Here is a 27,073-nt window from a genome sequence, read left to right as displayed (position 1 = left end):
CTTAGCTTAGTTAATAACTATTATAAATCTCAAGCACTAGGTCGGAGTTAATGCAGGCAATAAAATGAGTTTTGCCAGGTCATAATGAATTCTAGTCACAAGGCAATACATATTTACTCAGTAGTGGAAAATTAGCCTGAAAATGCGCCATAATCTTTAAGCCTGCTTTTAAGCACAGTGGTTTTTTGTTATTGTTGTGGTTTTTTAAGCATGGGATCATGCTATTCCAACGGAAAATATCATTCTGTCCCCCTTTCTCATTTCTATTCCTACTTCTGCTCTTTAGAATCTTTAGTAAATGGGTGTGTGTGTTTTTGTTTGTTTTGTTTTCTGAATAATCTGATTTGCCTCTCTATATGTAAAAATATAAGTTTAAACTTTTTTAAATAAATGCTTATTAAAAAGCCTTGGATTTGTAGTCATAAGGCTTGAATTCAAATCCCAAGTCATTGTGCTATGATCAAATTACTTAACCTTTTTGAACCCTGTTTCCTTGTAAAATGAAGGCAATAATGTTGATCTGAGGCAGACACTGGTTACCTGCCAGTGTTCACACTAGCTTTCTTCCTCAAGGAAAGAATTCTGATTCTGGCAATAGTCCTGGCCCAAAACAAAACACAAACTTTAGTTCCCCAGCTCCTCAAGCAGAGAGAGGTTCGCTGTGACACTGTTTTGGCGAATGAGATGTGTGTAGAAGTCACAAGGTAGCTAGAATAAACACCACCTATAAAGGGGCAGACCCAGCCCCGCAGCTGCCTTCTCCCTTTGTGCTTCCCCTTCTTCCATCCTGGAAGTAGATAATAATGTCTGGAAGTAGAACAGCTAAGTTATGCCTATGAGGATGGAGGCTACAAGTTTAGGGGAAAGAGCCGAAAAACAGGCGTCTCAGTCCCTGTACCGGTCCTGGATTGCCCACCTCCAGCCTACTTATTACATATGAAAAGTGAACACCATGCGTGATGAAGCCACTGTAGGTGGGTGTCTGTGACATGCAGCTGAACGCAATCCTTAACGGACACACTACCTCATAGAATTGGTGTGAAATTGATGGTGACAAACTAGGGGATTGCGCATATGCCTGAAGCATAGTGCTTAACATATTTTGTTTGAAGAAAGTATTTTATATTTCCCCATGAATTATAAAAGAGAACACAGGAAAATTTTAACTTTTCCTGAATCCCTAAGGACCTGATTAGGAACATTTAGTGTAAGCCTCTTAAAATTAAAATAAGTGGGGATAAAATATTATATACAAGTATTACAGTTGCTGTAGAATGCGCTGCCTTATATGTGGCCTATTACTACATAGAAAGGGAGGAACATGTTTTTTTGTTCAACTCCATCTTTGCTGTAGTGTTTCTCTCTCTACTGCAGATGCTGGAGCCCACTGTAACTAGGGTTCTGGGCATGATTTGGATTTGGCCAGGTGTATGCACTAGCATGAGATTTGGAAAGTAAAGATTAGGAGGAGGCCACATTTATTTATTTTTATTTTTTGTTAATCCTCACCCAAGGATATTTTTCCATTGATTTTTAGAGAAAGTAGAAGGGAAGGGGAGAAGCACAGAGAGAGAAACATCGATGTGAGAGTGACACTTTGATTGGTTGCTTCCCACACAAGTCCTGACCAGGGCTAGGAAACAAGCCTGCAATTGAGGTATATGCCCTTGACTATAATCGAACCCAGGACCCTTCAGTCCATGGGCTGACACTCTATCTGCTGAGCCAAAATGTGATGGGAGGAGACCACATTTAGCTATGTCTACTGGGTCTGGTGTTTTCCATTTTCCTACAACAATATCAGCAGAGGCACCAGCTTTGTGGGTTTGGAGAGGCAGGACTCCCTGCATCCACTCTGCAGACATAGACTGTAGCAGAAGTGGTGTGGCCTGGAACTGGCAGCAATAGTGACCTCCTGATTGAGACTGATTTTATTCTCATGGAGTGCTGACCCTGGTGGATTCCTGATTGCAAAAGAGGCACAGCTCCTTTTGATGACGTGGTTCTGGGGTGTGACTTTCAGAGACGTTTTCTGAAAGCTCAACCTCGAGTCTATTTATTTATAACTCCCAACCATCCAGAAGCAATTGAATCCTTGAATCTATCTCTTCCTCCTTAAATTAGATACAGTAGGATCTGTTCCCTGCATCGGAACTCAGGGCTATAGAGCTTCTATTGTGCTGCTTACCAAAGAGTTTCATCATTAAGAGGAGCCCCCTCTTTCCTCTGAAGCTATGATTCTGGAGAGGGGTGTTGCTATGGAGACTTTCTATGGTGTCCCTGAGTGACCATAGTGAGCAGAACCTTTTGAAGACACTTCCAGTGGACATAGGGCACAAGTGAAAATAAACCTTTTCTTTAATCTGTTAATATTTTTGGAAATTTTATTACCATATGATTATTTAACTTATCCTAAAATGACACAGAACTTAGAAATAAGAGTGAGGTGTTGCTTTAATAATAAAATAAACCCTAAAATCTGTGGCATTGGCTTAACAGCTGGTCAGAGAGAATCAAGGAAACTATTACTAAAGTCTGGAAATCCAGGTTTTCTAATGGTGAAACATTTGGCAAAAGTGTGTCCTGCAGTAAATTGGAAGGTAAAAGACTACCTAACTTTAGGGAAGAGATGGAAAATAAATTATTATTACTGCCTAATTGGTTGCTATTAGCTGCATTTGGCAAGATATTACAAGAAAGAGATATATGGAGAAGAATCGATCAGTTTGTAAGAATAAATAAAAGAGATGAGAGAGACTACAAATTCAAGAACCTATCAGGTTGGAGAAGACAGCCGCTTCTCAACACAAACTGTAAAATATAAAATTGATACTCAAAGGCGTATTAAAACTCAGCTCTGCAGCAAGGATCAGGTCACTAAACATGGATTCGGGAGTTGTGACCTAGAATTCCTTTCAATTGGACCAAATGGCTCAAAGTGACTTAAAATGGTTCAGAATTTGAAAAGGTGTTGCTCTCACTGCTCTGCTCAAGGAACCTATAATTAGGGAGGGAGGGCAGGGGTAGGAGGGGGGGGGGCGGAGAGAAGGAATGAGAGAGGCATTGGGGCAAAAGACCACAGAAGTGCAGCAAAGAAATATGCCTAGAAAGGAAATGTGGGATTAGGTAAGTCAACCAAGTTTAAGGTTTGAAGCCAGTTTTACAGCTGAAAGAGGCACCAATCTGGATTAAGTGCAATTGTGGCTATTGTTAACTTAAATGACTCTTGGATTCTGGATCATTGATGGGCAAGAAGTGTGCTGAGAAAACAGCTCAGCCTGTGAGGCAGAGATATTCTTCAATGCCTACTTCAGACAAGGCCCAGAGAATAATGGAAAGAAGAAGCTCCCAAAGAGAAAATCCAAGGGCCATGAAGATCAACAGCCTGGGGAGCCCCTCATAGGAAATGCCCGTGGGCTAGGGAGAATTAGAACTTCTAACCAGTCTAATATCAGAATCGCAACAGGCCACGGATGTCTCATTCTTCCTATTTCTAATGTGAGCCTTTATTCAAGGTATCCCAACCCTGCTCCGCCACTGGATTGTGTGGGTGCGTGTGCGTGTGCGTGTGCGTGTGCGTGTGTGTGTGTGTGTGTGTGTTTGGTGAGGTGAGGAAGGGTCTATGATGAAGAGGAGTTGCACATGGACTTACTATAGCGGCTCATTATCCCCTGATATAAAGACTACTATGCCTCACCCAGAGATCCTGAGCTTGACTGACATCGTCACTGGGACTTTTGAGTTATTTTCCCTGAAAAGGGAGTGAGTGAATTCTGTATGCAGGAAGAAATATTTCATTCCCAGAAGAGGAGACTGTGGTAATAATTAGTCCTGTTACCAAATATATCTTTTCCTTGTAAGACTTCGCTGGAGGCAGCAAGAAACATTCAAAACATACCTATATTCTGAATTAAACATTGCTCCTGCCTGTCCTAGGTTTCTATGGTAACTTTACTACCAAATATTTGCCACCGCATTCTAATTTGCTTATCTTTCACTGTTTGGCCACTTTCATTAAGTCACATGTATAGTTCTTTTACTTGTAGCACCAGACTTCTAGCTACCAAAATGACAGTGGCTTAAACAGGGTGGATTTTTATCTATTTGTATCATGTACAGGAGAGGTCTGGGGCTAATTGGCACCTTCACCATTATTGGATCCCAAGGCTTCATCAGTTTTCAATATCCAGATTCTATTTTGTGGTCCACGATGGTTGCTACACCTTTTGCCAACATGCTTGCATTCTAGCCATCAGATATGAGAGAGAAAAAAGAAAAGGGTTCATTGTTTCTCTTTCAAACTATCTTCCAGAAAGTTGCACCCACTGTTCCATCAGTGAGAAATTATTGACATAGCCTTTCCAAGCTACAAGGAAAAATGTAGTCCTTATTTTGGGTGTCCATATACCTAGCTATTATTTGGGGCTTTCATTACTGAAGGAGAATTAGGGTGTAGTTAGCTGCATTCTTGCTGCAGTCTGCTTTGATTTGTGGACATCCGCTGAGTCACAGCATGGAATTTGGTGAGTAGAACTAGCTAGAGCTGCATTATAACAGGTGGTGCTGCATTTCTGAAATGATTGTTGAGGAGGAAATGTTGCCATTCAAACGTTTTGAGAGCTCATAGTGATGAAACCAAGAAAAGAACTGGAGGAGGCATGGCTGGCATTTCCCAGTCTTTTATTACTAGCATTTTGGGTACCTTAACTATTCTCTACATTGGCTAGCTAATAGGCAAAAGGGAGTGTAGAGGTGTTCAGCTATGCCTGTCACCTTCCCAAAGACCCACATAGGTTTTGCTTTCCATGGTCTACCTCACAAATACTGGATAGTGTGCATCCTAGATTACAGAGTTCTGCAAAGCTGAGGTACCAGTGTCAGCATGATCTTCCCATGGCAGTCATCACACAACAAGTACATCCCTTTTGCTGTAAGGAAGACCAGATGCCAGGACAGTTCCTTAATTAGGTCCAATTCTGTAATATTAGATATGATAAAACAAGCTGTTTTGCTCTCTTAGTGATGGGAAAAGCCTTGAACATCTTAAGTTCCCAACCAGTTTTTGTATTTTGGACTCTGAATAAAATTGGGAGTTTCGTTTGACTCTGTTTCCCAAAGACAGGGAAAGAAGCTTAAGGAGCTTTGCTTATGCCTTTGGCCTTGAAGAAAAGCTTTGAGATGTGATCAGTGCTTTCCAAAGAAGTATTTTAGAGTTTTAGGATGAAGGCAGAAAGAAACATGCAATATAATAAATTAGATCTTATTACACAGTAAAATGATTCTATATTTTTTCTGTTCAGATTTTTTTACACACAGTTTTCAGCTAACTCATCATTTTCTTTACTTGGTGTACAAAACCCCTCAGTTCAGTGACATGATCACTTACCAGAACACACAACTTCAGGAGGACACATGCTCTGCCTGGTTCTGGGCCTTAGTAACTGGTGCCACACACAGGGCCACCATGCAGGGACATCAGAAGCTAGAACTCCTTTCTAGCTCTTTGATCTGCATTTTACACAATTTTAGCCAACATCTTCTACTAGATCAGTGGTCGGCAAACTCATTAGTCAACAGAGCCAAATATCAACAGTACAACAATTGAAATTTCTTTTGAGAGCCAAATTTTTTAAACTTATTCAAAAGATAACTATTGAATGTAAACTTCTTCTAATGCCACTTTTTCAAAATAGACTCGCCCAGGCCGTGGTATTTTGTGGAACAGGGGCAAAGAGCCACATGTGGCTCGCAAGCCGCGGTTTGCCGACCACTGTTAACTAGACCAAAGATAAAAGACTACAATAAGCCTCCACACCTGTGTTTGACCCTAAAAGGAAACGATGAGAAATTTTAGTTCAAAGATGAGGACCAACTAACTTTATATAAGAAGGATTTGAGAATCAGCATTGTCTGCAGGGTTATGGCTCATTTCTAAAAATTTTATTTTGGCTACTTTCCTATACTGAGACCCCCTTCAGGGTCAATTGGCTGGTGTGTCAGTGTCTTTAGAAGAAGTAATCCTCATCTCAGGTGCCCCTCCGTCCTTAAAGGTTTAATTCAAGCATATAAAGTCCATGTATAGTATTTTTTTTTTCCATCAACATGGTAAAATTAAGATAAGTGGCATTGTGCTCCAGTTAGGACATAGAAAGTTGTGACAATCATATTCATACTTGAATTGAAAAATATTTAGAAAAAATAAGAAAACATATTTTTTAAAAGATAGCTATTGAATGTAAAGAATTCTAGAGAGGGGACAACACCTAACAATGTATATAAATATGTATAATGATAGTAATGTAACTGAATTAAAAAAATAATTCAAAGGGTTATTTTTCCAGCAAGAGTGAAATAATTGAAAGGAATAAAATTAATTTCCTAATTATTTAAAAGATATTTTTATTGATTTCAGAGAGGAAGGGAGAGGGAGAGAGACATAGAAACATCAATGATGAGAGAGAATCATTGATTGGCTGCCTCCTGCACTCCGCACACTGGGAATGGAGCTTGCAACTCAAGCACGTGCCCTGACTGGGAATCGAACCATGACCTTCTGTTTCATAGGTCAACACTCACCCACTGTGCTGGCCGGGCTTCTAATTATTTTAGCAAACTTAACTTTAAACTTTTGCTTGATATGAGAATATACTCTTATTTTATTTATTTATTTATTTTATACTTTTTATTTTAGCTGTTAGCTATTCATGTAGATATTGCTGGCATTTTTTTCAGCACTTGACATAATTAGTAATGTATTAAATACTTTTGTTGAATTAAATAGTAAGATATAAACTTTTAAAATTTAATTCTCAAAATACAACTCACGCACAAAAGCATAAAGAACAAACATAAAAACATTCACAAGATTAATAGCAACCCATAACCAATGCATAGGCCACTTCTCACAATATGACAGAGCTGGAGCAAGAGAAAGTCCTCAATTCACAGCCTTTTCAAAGTCATAGTTTTGTAGAATTGATCTGGCATACGTTTTGTGTATCCTTGTTGAATTCATCAATGCTGCTCATGTGCTACCCCTAAAAAACAAAAACCTAACAAGAGGAATTAAATAATAAGGAATAAGATTTTATTAGGGAGAGTTGAGTTTCGAAGGGCCATATCTATTGTAATATTAAGATATTTAGTAACACTTCCCAAGGAAGAACTTTTGTCCTGTTGGATGCAGTATTCCTCAGTGAGAATGCATAATGTAAATAAATTTAAACTACTGATAAAAAATATTTATAAAAGGAGTACTTGCAAGTAAGATATATTTTCCCTTGAATTATATAATTTTTTGCCTTCTTATGTGTTTTTTTATATGTTCAGGGGATAATTGCTCCCTTCCAAAAACAATTTCCCTACTTTGATTACAGAAGTCAGTAATTCCCAAAGCTCATTTAATGGAAACTTATTTTGGACTATACTTTTTCTAGGGATCTCAGGGCCCATCTTGTACAGCGGTGTCTAGCCTGAGATCTTAAATATATATATGATTGATTTCAGAGATGAAGGGAGAGGGAGAGAAATATAGGAACATCAATGATGAGAGAATCATTGATCAGCTGCCTCCTGCACACCCCACACTGGGGATCGAGCCCAGAAACGGGGCATATGCCTTGACCAGGAATCGAACCATGACCTCCTGGTTCATAGGTCAACTTTCAACCACTGAGCCATGCTGGCCAGGCTAGCCTGAGATCTTTAAGTCATTCTGAACATGGTAATAGGATATCATGAGCTATTTTCAATATTTCAAAAATGCCTAGACAAAGTAATAGATACTCTTGCTGGGCTTTATTTCCTGATGTGCTAAGTTTTATAAGATTTTGTTCCATAAAAACAGAACATTAAAATGTTGCTAAATTGCCTGAGGAAATTGACATCTCCTTCTAGCCCAATCACCTACCCTCTTCTCTGTCGAATGTAGCTTCCCTCATTTAAGACACCACCATTCCTGATCCCCACTTAGAGATTGGCCAGAATTTTTAACAAAATAACAAATGAATCAATTATTGCTCACCAAGTGACTTTTTCTATTATGTAAATATCATTCTACATAATATTTTGAAAGACAAAATGCATGGTTAAATATTATTAACAGGAGAGCTTAGTAGTGAAATGTTTCAACTACTTATCTGGTTTAATGTTCCACAAAGGTGTAAAAAGGTCAAATGCATTTTCCAAGGTCATCAAACTGGTTAATGATGAGGCAGGAATGAGTCCCAACTTTCTGACTAAAACCTGTCATACTTTTCACTACATTAATGCTGGCCTCAGCATGGAGGGCACTAAACCACTTATGCCGTAACTGGCACGAAAGCCATTTTCTGTTGATAGAGGTTAGTGGCTGCCTTCACACCCTAAGGCTTGTGAGAGCTGCTCTGACTGCCGGTTTGTATGCCAGGGCATTATCCTCAGCCCAAAGCGCAGCAGAAGTCTGGGAGGCAAAATGCTGGTGCAGCAGTTTTGACAGATCCCTTAAAGCAAGCTCGTGTTGTCTGTGACTGCTGAGTTGTGCTATGATAATTGTGGTTTGCAATGTCCTAAAGCACTGCATATTTTCAGGGTGTGATCTAAACAAAGACATTACATTTGGAACAATTTTAGTAATTACTACACATGCTAGCATTCTAAGGTGACAATATGGCAGCTCTCAGGCAAACATTATTTGTATAATTGGACTTAAAAGTAAGATTTCCAGAATAAAATTTAATAGAAGTCTCAAAGTCTAGAGTAATATTGCTCATTTTTATAGTTTATATTTGTTAAATTAGTTTACTTTTACCTCATCAAGCCTTGCTGACTATTAAGTTATGGCTTTCATTGATTTTTCTTTCTTACTGATTTGAACTACTCAGTTTTTTTAGTTCTTCAGCACACAGTTAATTCATCAATTACACATTCATTTAATAAATTCATTGATTACCTACTATGTGACAGATTTATGCTAGATACTGGGGAGATACTGGTGAAAAAATAATAAAAAACTTATTAGAGTCTATGGAACTAATAACACAAATGAATATAAAATTACAACTGATGAGTGTTATTGAAGGGAGGTTATGATGGTATCAAAGGTTTTTTAAAAGGTAGATTTGGTGTTATTGGAGATATTGGGGATAACAGGAAATGATTCTTTGAAGAAGGAATTATTAAGCAAAATTCTAAAGAAAAAGCCTTTAAATAGTAAGTTGGCAGAGAAGAAGCTTTCAGGCAGAAGAACAGCATGTGCAAAGTCCCTGTGGCCAGAGTTCAGATAAATGAAGGCCAGTGTTACTGGAGTGCAGATTGGGTTGGAGGTTGTTATATGAGATGATGTGAGTTAGAACCAGGACATGCATGATTTTTAGGCAGTGTTAGGCTTTTGGGCATTATTCTGACAGTCACTGGAAGTATTGAAGGGGGTGGGATGATCAAGTTTATGTTTTTGGAAAATCATTTGATAACATTCTGAAGAATAGATCAGAGTGGCAAGGAGGTCTTGAGATTACGTGACAGGAGATTATTTTAAGAATGCTAGTAATAAATGATGATTGTTTAGACCATGAACTCTCAACAGAGGTGACTATCATCCTCAACAAGGCAAAAATTAGTTCAGTGGGAACAAAAAAAAACCCCTTAGTTATTACATTGATTTGTGGCCCTCAGGAGCTCAGACCTAACTGATAAAATCTTATGCCTTAGTAATTAATTTCTCTCATAGGGTTTTGGTGTTTGGAGGTATCATATGAGCAGCATTGGCATTGAATTCATGGAACATGTACAAAAGTATATGGAAGATCAATGCTAAATAACTATAGAAGAGATTGCTATGATTGGGGACTTTCTTTTACATGGTTATTTGGTCCTGAGTTATATTGTAACAGATGAGCCTAAGAATGGCTATGGGCTCCTATTGGCCAGTTTGTAGATGTTGTTTATGTTTGATCTTCATGCTTTTGTGTGTGAACTGGACTATGAGAATTTAAAAAAATAGTTTATATTTTATTATTTAATTAGATAAAAGTTAATCAACTCATCATCCATTTCATCAAATGCTAAAAAGGAAAAAATGTCAGTAATATTTGAATGTATATCTAGCAGCTAATTAAATTAACATTTATTTTCTCATATCAAGCAAAAGTTCACTAAATAATTTTTAAGAAATTCATTAAAAATTTTAACAGTTTTATTTTTGCTGGAAAATATAGTTTCATGTTATTTTACAACTTAATTCCACTGTTATTATTATTATGTATTTATGTATATGCATATATTTGACACATTAAAATATATAAGCATATAACTTGCATTCAAAATTACTCAGCATATACAGGTTTTTAAAATTTTGTCTTTATTGTTGAGAGTATTACAATATCCCTCCATGGCCCCGCTCCACCCCCAAGGCCTTCACAGCACTATTGTCTATGTCCATGGGTTATGCATATATACATATTAGTTTTTTGATTAATTTCTTCCCACCCTCCTCCCCAGCTCCCTCGGAGATTTGCCAGTCTGTAAAGTTAAGTTAAATATTGATAGCAATTTATCTTATAACTTGGAAATTCTACTTAGTCATTCATCATCTAATATTGAATAAAAATATTAAGCTTTATATGTACTCTTTTATGTATAAATCACAGCTACACTGTATTATCTGTAGTATTAATATTTCTTAGGTGGGACAATTAGCAAAAATATCTTAATAGACTTTTTATGGCATAATAGTGAAGAAAAAGTTAATAAAAATGGCTTAGATTAGGGTGAGGGAGTAAAAATACAGAAAATTTGGAGGAGGTAAATCGCTAGAATTGGATGATGAATGGGATTTGAAAAGTGATGGGGGGAAGGTTTCAAGGATTGCTTCTAGGTCTAGTTTACTCAACTGTACTGATGATTCAGGGAGCCACTGAGGTAGGGAAGTACTGGAAGAATATCAGGAGTTTTTCATATGCTTATTTATTTTGTGGGATCTATTAGTGTGTGTGTTTGTGTGTGTGCACACGCACGCACACACATATTTAATGAAAAGGTCTTGGACATATGGCATGCAGGTACCTATGATAGGCAGAATAATGGTCCCTTCACTATGTCCACCTCCTGATCTCTGGAACCTGATAATAAATTATGTTACATGGAAAAGAGGAATTAAGGTTGCAGATTGAATTAATATGACTAATTGACTGACCTTAAGATATTAATAGTAATCCCCAGGAAACCACTAAGAAAATAATTCAGAAATATATAGTAAAATACTAAAAATAGTACAAAAGAATTAAAACGGCACATGATAGAATATCTATTTAACACAAAGAAGTCAGTAATGGAGGAATTGAGAAATACAAAAGACATAAGATATACAGAAAACAAGTAGCAAAATAAATGTAAATCTTATCTTACCAATAATTACATTAAATTCTCCAGTTACATAAAGAAATTAATAAATAACAAAAAGACAAAGACTGGCAGATGGATTTAAAAAAAACATGATCCAACTAGTTGCTGCCTACAAGAGACTCAGAGAAAAAGACACAAGTAGGTTGAAAGTAAAAGGATGGGAAAGAGATACCTGCAAATAGTAACCAAAAGAGAGCTATACTAGTATTAGACAAAATAGACTTAAGGTAAAAACTTATTCCTAGAAACAAAGATGAACACTTTGTAATGATAAAAGCTTAATCTACCAAGAAAATACAACAAATATGCAGATAGTCTCTGACTTACAATAATTCTACTTAAGCTTTTTTTAACTTTACAATGTCAAAAGTGATATGCATTTAGTAGAAGCCATACTTCAAATTTAATTTTTTCCTGGCTAATGATATATGGTATGATGCTTTCTTATGATGCTAGGCAGTAGCAGTGAGCCATAGCTCAGTCTGCCATGTAATAATGAGGGTAAGCAACCAATACTCTACAATATACTGTGCTGCCAGCATTTTTTGGATATTTTGTTTTGTGTTTTCTTGTCCCCTCATGACTACAAAACACCCATATGTCTCCTGCTTCTGGTGAGAAGAAAAAGAGAAAGTCAATTACTCTTGAGGGGAAGGTAAAGATAATGGCTTACCATGAAGATGGCAAGCCATCATTACATAAGTTATATGAAAGATTCAGTATTTTATTATAAAATTGGCTTGGTGTTAGATGATTTTTCAACTGTAGACCAGTGTATGTGCTTTGAGCATGTTTAAGGTAGGATAGGCTAAAATATGATATTTGGTAGGTTAGGTGTATTAAATGCATTTTGACTTATATATGATATTTTCAACTTACATTGGGTTTACTAGGACATAACCCCATCATAGGTCAAGGAGCATCTGTAGACATATATATACCCAACAAAAACTCAATGTATATGAAGCACAAACTAACAAAATTGAACAGTGAAACACATAATTAAACAATAATACTTGAAGGTCTCAATATCTCACTTGCCATAATGAATAGGTAAGTAGACAGAAGATTAGCAAGGAAATAGATTTGAACAACTAGACTCAACAGACATCTATAGAACACCCCATCCAACAAGAGCAGAATACATATTCTTCTCAAGTGCTCATAGAACATTCACCAGAATAAATCATATGTTAAGCCATTAAACAAGTCTCAATAAGTTTAAAAGGATTGAAATCATACAAAATATTTCTTTCAACCACAATGAAAGGAAATTGGAAATAAAACACAGATGGAAATTTTGAAAATTCACACATATGTGGAAATTAAAAAGCATACATCTAAACAACCAATGATTTAGAAAAGAAACCACAGCGGAAATTAGAAAATACTTTGAGATTAATGAAAGTTAAAACACATCATACCAAAACTTATGAGATAGAGCAAAAATAATGATCAGAGGAAAATTTACAGCTATAAGCACCTAAATTTTAAAAGGAAGAAATATATCAAGTCAGTAATGTAAACTTTGTCCTAAAGATATAAGAAAAGAACAAAATAAACCAGAAAAATGGCAGTAATACAGATCAGAGTGGAAATAAACAAAATAGAAGGTAGAAAAATTATATAGAAAATCAATAAACCCAAAAGTTGGTTCTTCAAAAGATCCACAAAATTGACAGACATTTAACTATACTGACCATGATAAAAAGAGAGAATATTCAAATTACTAAAATCAGGAATGAAAGAGGGGACACAAATTACCAACACTGACTCATGAAGAAATAGAAAACACATACTGGTCTATAACAAGTAAGGAGTTTTAATTAGTAATCAGAAACTTTCCATCAAAGAAAAGCACAGGCGTAATGGCTTCATTGACGAATTCTGGTAAGTATATAAAGAATTAGCACTGATCCTGCAAAAACTCTTTCAAAAGTAGAAGAGACAGAAACACTTCCTAATTCGTTTTAACCTGATATCAAAGCTAGATAAGGGCATCATAAGAAAAACTCCCCACCACAGATCAATATCCCATATGACTCTTCAACAAAATACTAGTAAACCAAATACAACAGTATATGAAAAGCATTATATGCCATGACCAAGTGGGATTTATTCCAGAAATTCAAAATTGCTTCAACATACAAAAATGAATCAAGATACATTATATTATAGAAGAAAAAACCCCACATGATCATTTTAAAAAATGATCATTTTAAGAAGAAGAAGAAGTATTTGACCAAATCTAATAACCTTTGATGATAAAAATACTCAACACACTAGAGGCAGAAGGGAAATTTCTTCAAACTAATATAGAGCATCTGTGAAAAACCCACAATTGTTATTATATTTAATGGCAAAAGACTGAAATTTCCCCCCCTAAGATCAGGAACAAGCAAAGGATGTCTGATCTTACCACTTCTGTTCAATGGGGGTGGGGGAACAACAGGCATCCTGAATGGAAATGAAGAAGTAAAACTATCTCTTTTTGCAGATGACATAATCTTACATAGAAAAAACATACACAAAAAATCTACAAAAAAGCTAGTATAGCTAATTTCAGTAAATTTGCAGTATATAAGATCAATATACAAAAGTGAGTTTTATTTCGTACATTAAATAAGTGATCTGAAAATTAAATTAATAAAAGAAGTTCACTTACAATAGCATAAACAAAGATAAAATACATGTATTTATACATAAGTTTAACCAAAGAGGTACAAGACTTGTACACTGAATACTGTAAGATTTTGCTGAAAGAAATTAAAGTATAATAAAATAAATGGTGAGACAGTCTGTGTTCTTGGATTGGGAGACTTAATATTGTTAAGATGGCAATACCACCCAAATTAGTGTATAGATACAATGCAACCCCTATCAAAATTCCAATTGTGTTTTTACAGAAATGAACAAGTTGATTCTAAAATTCACATGGAATTTCAAGGAACCCAAAGTAGAAAAAAAAAAGAATCTCAAAAAAGAACAAAGTTAGAGGATTCACTTTCTGATTTCAAACCCTACTTCAAAGAAACAGTACTCAAAACAGTGTGGTGCTGGCATAAACATAATCATATGTATCAGTGGCATATATGTATCAGTGGAGAGTTCAGAATTAACTCATATATCTATGGTCAATTGATTTTTGACAAGGGTGCCAAGACCATTTTATGAGAAAGATATAGTCTTCTCAAAAAAAAATAGTGATGAGACAACTTGATATCCATGGGCAAAAGAATGAATTTGAACCCCTTTTTCCTACAATATAAAAAAATTAAAATGGGTCAAAGACCTTAATGTCAGAGCTTAGACTGTAAGACTCTTAGAAGAAAAAAGGTGTAAATCTTCATGACCTTTGACTAGGCAATAGCTCCTTAGATAGGACATGAAAAGTATAAGCAAAGAAAAAAATTGGTATATTGGACTTCATCAAAATTAAAAACTTTTGTGCATTCAAAGCACACTATTCAAAAAGTGAAATACAACCCACAGTGTGGAGAAAAATATTTTCTATATCTGAGAAAGATTAATATCCAGAATTTAAAAATAATTTTAACAATTCAACAATAAAAATGTAAGAAACTCAATTTACAAGAAGCAAAAGATTTGAGCAGACATTTCTGCAAAGAAGATATATGCATGGCCAATAAGCATATGAAAAGATACTCAACATAATTAGTCCTTAGGAAAATGAAAATGAAAACCACAATGAGATACTACTTCACAGCCACTAAGATGGCTAGCCTATATAATAAAAGCCTAATATGCAAATTGTCGCCTCAGGCAGGTGGGCAACCGAGAGTTTGACCACTTGCTATGATGTGCGCTGACCACCAGGGGGTGGCGCGGAACATGCTAGGCTGCGGCGACACGGCGCTAGCAGTGGGCGGCATTGGAGGCCCTGCTGGCTCCGATGGGCCCCAGCGGGATCGTGGAGCAGGCAAGGAGGCAGTGCCAGACCAAGGCAGGTGTGAGCAGGGGCCCAATCGCCCCGCCGATTGTCCCGCAGACAGTGACCAGTGGTGGCCCACTCTGACACTTCCATTACAGAGAAAGGGCAAATAGCGATATTAAAATATCTCTAATTATTTTCCTTTCAATGTGCATGAATCCATGCACTGGGCCACTAGTAGAAATTATAAAAAGAAAAAGAAAAGGTAAATAAGTGTTAGTGAGGATTTGGAGAAATTGAAATCTTCATGCACTACTAGTGGGAATGTAAAATGGCTCAGCCACTTTGGAAAATGGTTTGGCACTTTCTGAAAAGGTTAAATATAGTGTGATGATTCTACTAGATTCTTCTCAAGAAAGTTGAAAATACATGTTCATACAAAATCTTATACATGAATGCTCCTAACAGCATTATTCATAATAGCTAAAAGGCGAAAATAATCCAAATATCTATCAACTGATGAATGGATGGACAGTATGTGACTATATCCATACAAGGGGATATGGCCGAAGTACTGACACATGCTACCACATGATGAAATAAGTGAAAGAACTAGACACAAAAGGCCATGCATGTATGTTTCCATTTATAGCAAATGTCCATAATAGGCAAATTTAAAAAGACATAAAATGGATTAGTGGTTGCTAGGGGCTGGGGAGGGAGAAATGAGGAGTGACTGCTAAAAAATGTAGGATGTCTTTTTAAGGTGATAGAAAAGTTTTGGAATTACTGGTGATGCTTGAACAACTTGTTAAATATACTAATGACCACTGAACTTTACACTTTAAAATAGTGAGATTTATGGTATGTGAATTACATCTCAGAAAAAAAACAAACGTGAAGAGAGTCAGAGAAAGGAATGCAATGTGTTTGGCTTTGAAGATGGAAAAGAAACCATGACCCAAGGAATGCAGGAAGCTGGAAAAGGCAGGAAAACAGATTTTCCTCTTGAGCCAGAGGGGAAATCAACCCTATCCATTTCTTGATTTTAGCCTATTGAGACCCAGGTCAAACTTCTAACCTTCAGAACTACTGTAAGATAAATTTAAGTTGTTTTATTTTATTATTATTATTAAACAGAAATTTATTTCTCACAGTTCTGGAAGCTGGAAGTCCAAGATCAGGTTGCCAGCATGGTCGTGTTCTGGTGATCATTTATATTATCAGCCAAGCTGGGACTTTTTGAAAGTGGAAGGACCCTATTAATGGTACACAAAGGCAGCAGGCATAGTCCAGGGCCATCGCTGGTAAATGGGAATATACAGGCACCTGAATCACACAATTCTCACAGTTACACTGCACCTGTGGTCAGTCCTCCCCTGCAAGATCTCATCTGCCCCCCTTAAGCAGAATTTCCCATCCTTACTTGTCCTGGCACATGGTGACTCTAATTACATTTAGCAAGAAATCAAAATCCCATTTGCCACAAGCAGGAGCTCTAAATATAACTCAGGAGGGGGCACATTCAAGCGTGTAGCCACTAGCCCAGCGGCTGCTGATTCCCAGCTGTTTAATGGGCTTCCTCAGAGCAGTGCTATATCTGGCCCTTACTAGAACTGGAGGGCCCACTTAATCTTAAACCAGGGAGGCTCACAGGTTCACAGCTCTAAATTTAATGTGTGAAAAGGCAAGAGGCCAGCAGATGTGGCTCAGTGGTTGAGCATCAACCCATGAACCAGGAGGTCAGGACACGTACCCGTGTTGTGGTCTCCATCCCCAGTAGGGGGCATGCAGGAGGCAGGGGATCAATGATTCTCATCACTGATGTTTCTTATTTTATTTTATTATTTTATTTTATTTATTAAACTAGAGGCCTGGTACACGGATTCGTGCACCGGTGGGATCCCTCAGCCTGGCCTGTGGGGATTGGGCCAAAACTGGCTCTTTGACATCCTCTGAGGGATCCTGGATTGCGAGAGGGCCCAGGCCAGGCTGAGGGACCCCACCGGCACCAGGCCTCTAGTATGCATATAAGATCTTTGGTTAAGCCCTAACCAGTTTGGCTCAGTGGATAGAGCGTCGGCCTGCAGACTGAAAGGTCCCAGGTTTGATTCTGGTCAAGGGCATGTACCTTGGTTGTGGTCACATCCCCAGTGGGAGGTGTGTAGGAGGCAGCTGATCGATGTTTCTCTCTCATCAATGTTTCTAACTCTCTATCCCTCTCCCTTCGTCTCTGTAAAAAATCAATAAAATATATTAAAAAAAAAAAAAAAAAGATCTTTGGTTAATCTCTTTCTGTCCTCCCCCCTCCTCCTTCCCTCTGAGATTCATCAGTCTGTTCCATGTTTCAATGCCTGTGGTCTCCACTCCTGTGTTGAGTGTCTGCCCCTTGGTGGTCAGTGCACATGTGGGCTACCGGTCACTTAGGCTTTTATATATATAGATTAATTGGGGTGACATAGGTCAATATGAACATAAAAGTTTTAAACCACTAAGTTTGTGGTACTTTGTTACAACAACTATAGGAAACTAATACAGTACCTTTGAGACATCCAAGTGGAAAAGATAGTTCAATACATAGTCCAGCATGCAGTCCAGAAATTTGGGCTAGATACAAAATTGTGATTTCGAAGCTCTTTTGCAATTAATTTATGTATGTGTGTAAGATAATTAATGCATATGATACCTATGGGTCTTTGAGGTTAGTTATTACTTATTATTTACATTTTTATAGGATAAAACCACAGTATAGAGAGGTCCAATAAATGCTCTGAGATGTAGAGTATGAAGTGATAGAGATATGACTCAAATGTGGGGAGTCAAGCCTCAGAATTAGGACCACCTCGCACAAATGGATCTTTAAATTATTATTGCACAAGTGGTAACTGAAGTTCTCTGAAAATACCTATTGAATTTAGCTATGTGGAGCACCTAAGTCTCATTTACTAGTGCTCTTTTGGTGGAGTGGTGGTGCCGAAGCCAGACTAGATTAATGAGTGGGTGAAAGTTGAGGAAGTGGAGACTGAATGTGTAGACAACTCTGCTGCCAAATATGCCTATGAAGGGGCAGAGAAATATAGCACAGTCTCTTTAGGACAGTGGTTCTCAACCTTTTTAATGCCGCGACCTTTTAATACAGTTCCTCATGTTGTGGTGACCCCCAACCATAAAATTATTTTCGTTGCTACTTCATAACTGTAATTTTGCTACTCTTATGAATTGTAATGTAAATATCTGTGTTTTCCGATGGTCTTAGGCGACCCTGCTAGCGGTTCTCAACCTGTGGGTCGCGACCCACAGGTTGAGAACTGCTGCTTTAGGGGAAGGGAGTTGAGAGCAGTAGTTTTTAAATGGAATTTTTAAAGATGTTTAAAAACTGTTGGGAAATTATAATAGAGGGAGTGAAAAAAAAAGAGGTTAAACAAAGTAAGAAAGAATAGGTATCCCTATTTATAAATTCTGAAAAGGAAGAGATGGTACAAATCTATCACATTATTGAGGATTTAGCCTTACACTTTTATTATATCAGAAAAGAGTGAAAAAGACAAGGATGGGTTGATATATTTGGCATTAGGAGGATGTGGAAGTTTCTGAGGGCTTCTATGTTAATTTTCTCTCCTGTAAGTTAAGGTCACCCTGTGAGAGTGGGAAAGGTGCTAGGAGTATAGGTGAAGTTGGTAGCTATGACAGTGGCAGCCTCAGCATTGAATCAGGAGTTGGAGGAGAGTGGAGAAAATTGAAGTGCTAATTTTGGAGAATGGGTGAACAAATTGATCAGAGGGATATATGTAGTATTTTTGTCAGTTTTCTCAGGATTTTACCTGGTTTGCTACTATTGTCTTAAATTTTTCACAAATTACTACAAGTGTCTTAGATTCTCCTCACCTCCAATTGTATTGTAAAATCTTCTGTTTTCCTCTTGATGTCCAAGACAGTGTTGAAAAAGCATTTATGAAATATTTTTGGATTGATTAACTACAGAATTCAATGAATCAGAATACTGTAGTTCTCAACATTTGCAGATAAAGTTAGCTTACTATAACATGTTTGTAAAGGCACATAATCCAGCTGTCTCTCCCAAACCCTGATTTTAGTAGAAGTCTTTCATTTAAAAAAAAAAAAATCAGTTAAAGAGTATTTGTTTTAACATTAAAAAAAAAAAAAAAGCAACAAAAAGACCATATCCCACAAAAGCTAGAAAACAGCTTCAACTCTCTCATTTTATGTTGAGGTTAATAAACTTCTTCCTTTTTTTTTTTAAGTTTATAGATCCATTACCAGTTGGAATAAACATTCAAACCAGAGTTGAGCAGTGAGAAAGTGAGATTCTTTTTGAGGAAGAAGCCAATGAAACAAGACAGGAGGGCTGCCTCTGGGCAGAGATAAGGAGATTCCTGCCAAACCCCTTCCCTGCTTGTTATAGTCCACAAATACATGTGTGGTTGCAACTGAGCTTCTCCGAGGCCCTGTTCCATTCCAGAGGCAGAAAAAAAAAAAAAAATGTGACCATTTAGATACAGATAGAAATCTCATACTGTGAAGCATAGCAACCAGGAGGGAGTCCCAAGGAAATCACCCAGCAACAATCAGAACCTTGAAAACAAAGCAACCCAGTAACCAAAACACAACCCAGACACACCAAGGAGCCAAGGAAACACTCAGGCCGAGTGGAGGTGCTCCGGGGCAGGTTCCGCAGCAGCATAAGACCTGTACTTTCCCACTCAGATTTCGTGGGTGCTATGTGCCAGTACTTTGCCAGGAGCTAGGAATTCTAAGTTGAATAAAATATAGTTCCTGTCTACCGTGAAATAACAATAATATTTTTTTAAACCCCTTGTGTGATAAATGCTAGGATGAGTCACCTGCAAAGTGCCATGGGAGCACAGCGGTTTGGGGAGCTTGGAGTCATGTTTTATTCAAGGTGTCTTCGGGGACACTCAGGTGGAACGACGCATTTGGCAGTTGGACTTGCAGACAATCCGAATGGTGATATAGGTATAGGAATATGTCCAGGTTGTAGTGAAAAGCATGAGTTTGAAGAAAGTCATGGAGAAACTCATGAAAATGAGCACGGAACTCTGGGGAGCACTGACACTTAAACAGGGAAGCAGAGAAAAGGAAGATGAGTGGACGTAGAGGTAAACCAGGAATCAAGCAGCAGAAATGGAGGGAAGGGAGGGCACTGAGAAGCGTCCAGTGCTGCGCAGCCACTCCAGTGTGTGCTGAATCTAGAACGAAGGAGGTCACTGCTGACAATCCATCAGCATTAGGGCAATCCTGGGAGGAAGCCACGTTATCTTGGCTGAGAAATCATGCCAGTTGAGGAAGAAAGGAGAGCAAAGGTAAATATGTTCGTGGAGTCATAAAGAAAAATGTAGCAGCCTTTACATTTGAAGGGCACCCTTTGACACCGACTTGCTGGCTGCTATTCCAGTAATCATTCTCTTTCAAGACCTTGAGACTTTTCCCCTCACTCAACAAAATTTGTGATCAAACCCTGAGAAGTGAAGAGAGAGTGAGAAGTGAATGGACACTTTGCAACAGTTTTCAGGTGGAAAGTCCTCTGTGGACATGATTTCATTTAATTCCCACAAAAACCTTTCAATAAAATTACCAGTTTTAGTTTAAGATTCGAAGTAATGGTAAAAGTGAGGTGTAAGTTAAGAAGCATTGCCTACTAACCTCAATGGTTATCACACTGGTGTTATAACCCCAGGAAAACCTTTCATTTTTCTTGCTTATGGATCTTCCAGGTTTTGAAAAGCCTGAATACTGCTTTTAGGCCTATCCCACCTTCTCTGTGGAAAGCTGCATCGACAGGATCATTGCCAAAGTCAGAGTGGCCTGCTGTGGGGGCTCGGCTCTCAGCACTTAGCTGGTCCCGCTTCCTCTCCCAGGGGAACCCTCACACTACTGTTTCTTTCAACTTTGATTTTTTTTTTCTTGTGGTCATAAACTGAAACGATCATATAGCATCTAAAAGCTGTGTCCAGTCCTAAGATGACTTTCTTCCAACTGGGAAAATGTACTCTGAGCAAATAGTTTAAATCATATGCCAGCCTTTCATATTCCCATTTGATACCGGGTTGGACATTGTGAAACTGCTGTGTTCTGAAGTCAGAAAAATGGAATGCCAGCAATTCTGTATAGGCTTTTGGGGATCACTTGAGCTTCATGAAGAAAGTGATGAGGAAATGACTCTCGGTGCTCTAATTTAATATTTACGCAGTTCATGTGTATTTTTGTTCTATTTTAAAATGTATGTAATTTACATGTTAGTAAGAGCAATCTACTATTTTAATGACTAGGACATAGACTAGCTTTTATAAAACTGGACTAAAAATGGTATCAATTAACCGAGGAACTTCTTTAAAGCTCTATATTACTTAGCGAGTACATATCGTAGAAGCTGAATTGTTATGGCACAGTTTTTGAAATAACAAACTAACAAGAACTGGTGTTGGCAGCCCTGTGAACAGCTCTAAGCACTTTAATCAGGATCCTGTGTTGCTGACTAATTCAGATTAGGGGCTAAATGTTTACCCATTTTCAATTTCTCAAGCAACATGTGAACAAAAACCATATTTACTTTCAATATCAAGATGTGTGTTCTTGTTGACAAAAAATATTAGGAGTAAGTCATATAAATTAAATGCCTACCTTTCATTGGGTTAAAGAAATAATTTAAATACATTATTATTTCCTAGATGTGTAGACACTTTGATCAGAAAATCTATCCTCTGTTATACTCTAAAATTGGGCTATTAGATTTAAACAGTTCACCAACCACTTACGAAATGCAAACACCACTTTCATACAATACTTGTGTAGAATAAAAGAACCTCAAACTGGAAGATATCAAATCCAAGTCCTCTCCCTTTATTCTTTGAAGGGCCTATAAAACAGCTTCCATATCATGGTTAATGTAAGTAATACTTATGCTTTTAAAAAAATATGACTTTAACTTCAATCCACTTGTCCTAATTATAATCTCTGGCTCCACTGTAAATATATCTAATGAGCTTCCAACTGACAATCCTTCTAATTTTTTTAAAGAATAATATGATATTTTTTCTCCATTCAGCTTTATTATATGATTTTGATGTGTGGTATTATTTTTTGGAAACAAACAATGCCCTTCCATTCTCATAGTTTCAATCTCATGCAATGTGATAGTGATACTTGTGTTCAAAAGAAAAATCCCAAGTTTGTTTTGTGATACTTGAAAATAGATGTGTATCTATCATCAAACAATAATTTCTATAATCACTAATATCTTTATTTGAAAAAATCTTTATTTGAGAAAAATAATATTGAATTTAGAAGGAAAGAAATGAAAGGATGGAAATAGCTGCCCCAAATTCCAAAGTGAAGGATTTATGAAAAATTTTCTTATTAAAAATTTCAGGCAAAAAATAAATTGAGTTGGAAAGAGGACTATATAATTGTCTGTGAAAGTGTTCATTTGTTAAATATAAGACAAACCTTCTCCATGAGAAAAAGGAAATTACTTCATTTGGGCCAATAGTTTTGTAGGGAAATTCACAAATACCTCAAGGACAGGACCTGGCCTTCACCGCATTGTTGTCTGTACCTATGGGCTATATACTGTATATGCATATACACTGAGTGGCCAGATTATTATGATCTCTGAATGCATAATAATCTGTCCACTCAATGGGGAGATATATATATATATATTAGAGGCCTGGTGCACAAAATTCGTGCACGGGGGGGGGGGTGTCCCTCAGCCCAACCTGCACCCTCTCCAATCTGGGACCCCTTGAGGGATGTCCGACTGCCCGTTGGATCGGGCCTAAATGGGCAGTTGGACACCCCTCTCACAATCCAGGACTGCTGGCTCTCAACCACTCACCTGCCTGCCTGCCTGCCTGATTGCCCCTAAATGCTTCTGCCTGCCAGCCTGATCACCCCCTAATCACTCCCCTGCCAGCCCGATTGCCCCTAACTGCCCTCCCCTGCAGGCCTGATCACCCCTAACTGTCCTCCCTTGCAGGCCTGGTCGCCCCTAACTGCCCTCCCCTGCCTGCCTGGTCACCCCTAACTGCCCTCCCTTGCCAGCCTGGTTGCTCCTAACTGCCCTCTCCTGCCAGCCTGGCTGCCCCCAACAGCCCTCCCCTGCAGGCCCAGTTACCCCAACTGTCCTCCCCTGCTGGCCCAGTCACCCCTAACTTCCCTCCCTTGCCAGCCTGGTCGCCCCCAACTGCCCTCCCCTGCCAGCCCAGGTGCCCCTAACTTCCCTCTCTTGCCAGCCTGGTCGCCCCCAACTGCCCTCCCCTGCCAGCCCAGGTGCCCCTAACTTCCCTCCCTTACCAACCTGGTCACCCCCAACTGCCCTCCTCTGCTGGCCTGGTAACCCCCAACTGTCCTCCCCTGGAGGCCTGGTCTCCAACTGCCCTCCCCTGCAGGCCTTGTCTCCCCCAATGGCCTCCCCTGCAGGTCTTGTCTCCCCCAACTGCCCTACCCTGCAAGCCTGGTTGCTCCCAACTGCCCTACCCTGTAGGCCTGATTGCCCCTAATTTCCCTCCCCCGATGGCCCGGTCACCCCAACTGCCCTCCCCTGCTGGCCTGGTAACCCCCAACTGTCCTTCCCTGCAGGCCTTGTCCCTCCAAACTGCCCTCCCCTTCAGGCCTGGTCTCCCCCAACTGCCCTCCCCTGCAAGCCTGGTCGCTCCCAACTGCCCTCCCCTGCAGGCCTGGGTCCCCCCCAACTATCCTCCCCTGCCAGCCCAGTCACCCCTAACTGCCCTTCCCTGCTGGCCTGATCTCCCACAGCTGCCCTTTCCTACTGGCCATCTTGTGGTGGCCATCTTGTGTCCACCTGGGGGCAGCCATCTTTGACCACATGGGGGTAACCATCTTGTGTGTTGGAGTGATGGTCAATTTGCATATTACTCTTTTATTAGATAGAATGAGGCCCGGTGCATGAATTCGTGCATGGGTGGGGTCCAGCCAGCCTGGCCAGGGGGAGGGGACATGGGCGGTTGGCCAGCCTGCCTGCTGGTCGAACTCCTGCTCGAGGGGACAATTTGCATATTAGCCTTTTATTATATAGGATATCCACTGAGTGGGCAGATTATTATGCAGTCAGGGATCATAATAATCTGGCCACTCAGTGTATGTTCTTTGGCTAATTTTTATAGCCCCACCCCTCCCCTCTGAGATCTGTCAGTCTGTTTCATGCTTCTGGACCTATTTTGTTTGTCAGTTTATTTTGTTAATTAGATTCCACATATCAGTGAGATCATATGGTATTTGTCTTTCTCTGCCTGCTTTATTTCACTTAGCATAATAATCTCCAGGTCCATCCATGCTGTCGTAAAGGTTAAGAGGTCCTCCTTTTTTACAGCTGCATAGTATTCCATTGTATAAATGTACAACAGCTTTTTTATCCACTTATCTACTGATGGGCACTTGAGCTGTTGCTCAGAAACCCTGAACTTCTGAATTTCCTGAGTTCCCCTTCTCTAAGCCATGCTCACTGGTATGTGTGGTAGGCTGGGTCTCCTGGGGCAGGCCACTACTAAACATCCTGACCGCGCTCTTGTCAGCAGTGATGCCCAGCTCCCAGGAACTAATCCAGTTGGGGTGGCCACTTTGTTCCTAGTGACAGGACTGCTCAGAGGCTCCTGGGCTGTGAGGAGGCTGCTCTGACCATCTTCCAAGTTCCACACTCCAGCTCTCTGTTATTCTTTTTAAAGGTACTCATGTCACACTTCCTGCTTTTTTAACCTGTGGACTTCAGATGCCTGAGAAGCCCTGAATTACATCAAGAACACATGTATCAAGACCTATCTGGTTTGGCTCAGTGGATAGAGCGTTGGCGTGTGGACAGAAGGGTCCCAGGTTCGATCCCCAGTACGGGTCTTACAGGAGGGAGCCAATCAATGATTCTCATCATTGATGTTTCTATTTTTCTCTCTCTCTCCTTCCTCTCTGAAATCGATAAAAATATATTTAAAAAAAGAACACGTGAATCAATATATACAACAAATATGTCTGTAATCCAAATAAAAATATTAATTAATAGTTACTTTGCTATATATATATATATATATATATATATATATATATACACACACACTATATTGTGCCAAGCCCAATGCATTTATCATCTTATATAGTCCTCACAGAAATGCTGTGAGGTAGGTATAGTGATCACCCCCATTTTACAGGTGAGGAAAAAGCCTCAGAGAGGTTAAGTTGCTCAAGATCATAAAGCTAGCAAATGGATAAACTGGTATTCAAACCCAGGTCATTTAATCTCAAAATGTATGGTCTTACTCATGGCATAGCATGCCTCTCACATAGGTGTAATTACTTTTTAAAAAACAAATGTTTACATGTGTTTTGACTAAAACGTTATACATCGGTGGAAGAGTGCATAGAGAGGATAAATGGTGATGCCAAAAAAAAAAAAATTTAGTACCTAAAATAAAATTTTTTTAAAAAAGACCAGAGATATGATTTCCATCTTCCATGCCATTCTGTCTGTTTCAGAACCAGTCTTTGATCTCATATTGCCTTGGATTCTGAATGAATGTGACCACAAGCTCCACCTCATCTTCAGGGACCTCTCTTTGTGAGTCATTGTCTTTTTCTCAGCACCGCTAAGCATATCTTTGCTCCACACCCTTAATGCAGTGATGACAAAGGCTATTTTCTGCAACCCATTGATATTGCTGTTCATTGATATTGAAAACGGTGCTGGAACTTCTTGGAGATCACTATAAACATGGCAGTGGCATGTAGGGCTCCTGTGGGGAAAAGAGGTTGGATTTTTAAAAAGTTGGTTTAGAAGCCTCTAAGTCAAGAGTGGGCAAACTATGGCCATATCTGGATCATTACTTATTTTTATAAATAAAGTTTTATTGCAATGAAGACATGCCCATTTGTTTGTGACTACAACAACATTTTTGAGAAGTTGCAACAGAGAACATGTGGCCCACAAAAGCCTATTTTTACTATGTGTAAAATTTACTATATTTACTATGTGGAAATTCATACAAAAAGTATGCTGATCCCTGCTTTGGGGAAACAGCACTGGGCACTAGGACTTGAGTTTGCTAAAAACGGTGATGTCCAATGAACACATACATACACACACACACAAACGAACACACACACAGATACACACACACACACACATTCACATTTGGGGGGTCGGGCTTACTAGATATATAGGTCAGGGAAATTTTTTTTCTCATTTAGCACCTGGTTTTCACTAAGCATTCAACCACGATTTCTTGAGTATTCACCATATGTGAAGCACTGGGAATGTAAAGATGAATGGTAGATGAGACACTTACAATAGGGAATAATTCCCCCCAAACTCGTATTTCCTATGAGAGGAGTATGTCCAGAATGGTGAGAGAGCTTTGAGGGGAACAGTTTACCAACTAGAAGAAGACAAGGTACAGGCTGAGTACTGAAGAATGAGTGGGAATTAGCTCCTTGACGAAGCAAGTTATTCCAAGCAGGAGATCTGCTTCAGCAGTCATGCAGCACCCACGATAGCATGATTAGTAGCAGAATAAAAATTGGTGTGATACTGTTATAAGGTGAAAGGTGAGAAATGGCAGGCGATGCAGGTTGAGACCAGGTTCAAAGAAGGAAATTTTTTTTTTTTTTTTACCAAGCTGATGAATTTGTACTCTATTTATTATAGAAGCAAAGGAAAACTGTTAAAGAATTTTAATTGTTGGAACAAAACTGTCAGATTTGCAAAGTAGATGAGTCCCTTTGACAATGAGGTGAGTCAAACAGGAACCCAGGATCCTG

Source organism: Plecotus auritus (assembly GCF_963455305.1).
Source record: "Plecotus auritus genome assembly, chromosome: 4".
Lineage (NCBI taxonomy): Eukaryota > Metazoa > Chordata > Mammalia > Chiroptera > Vespertilionidae > Plecotus > Plecotus auritus.
This window is presented reverse-complemented; position numbering follows the sequence as displayed.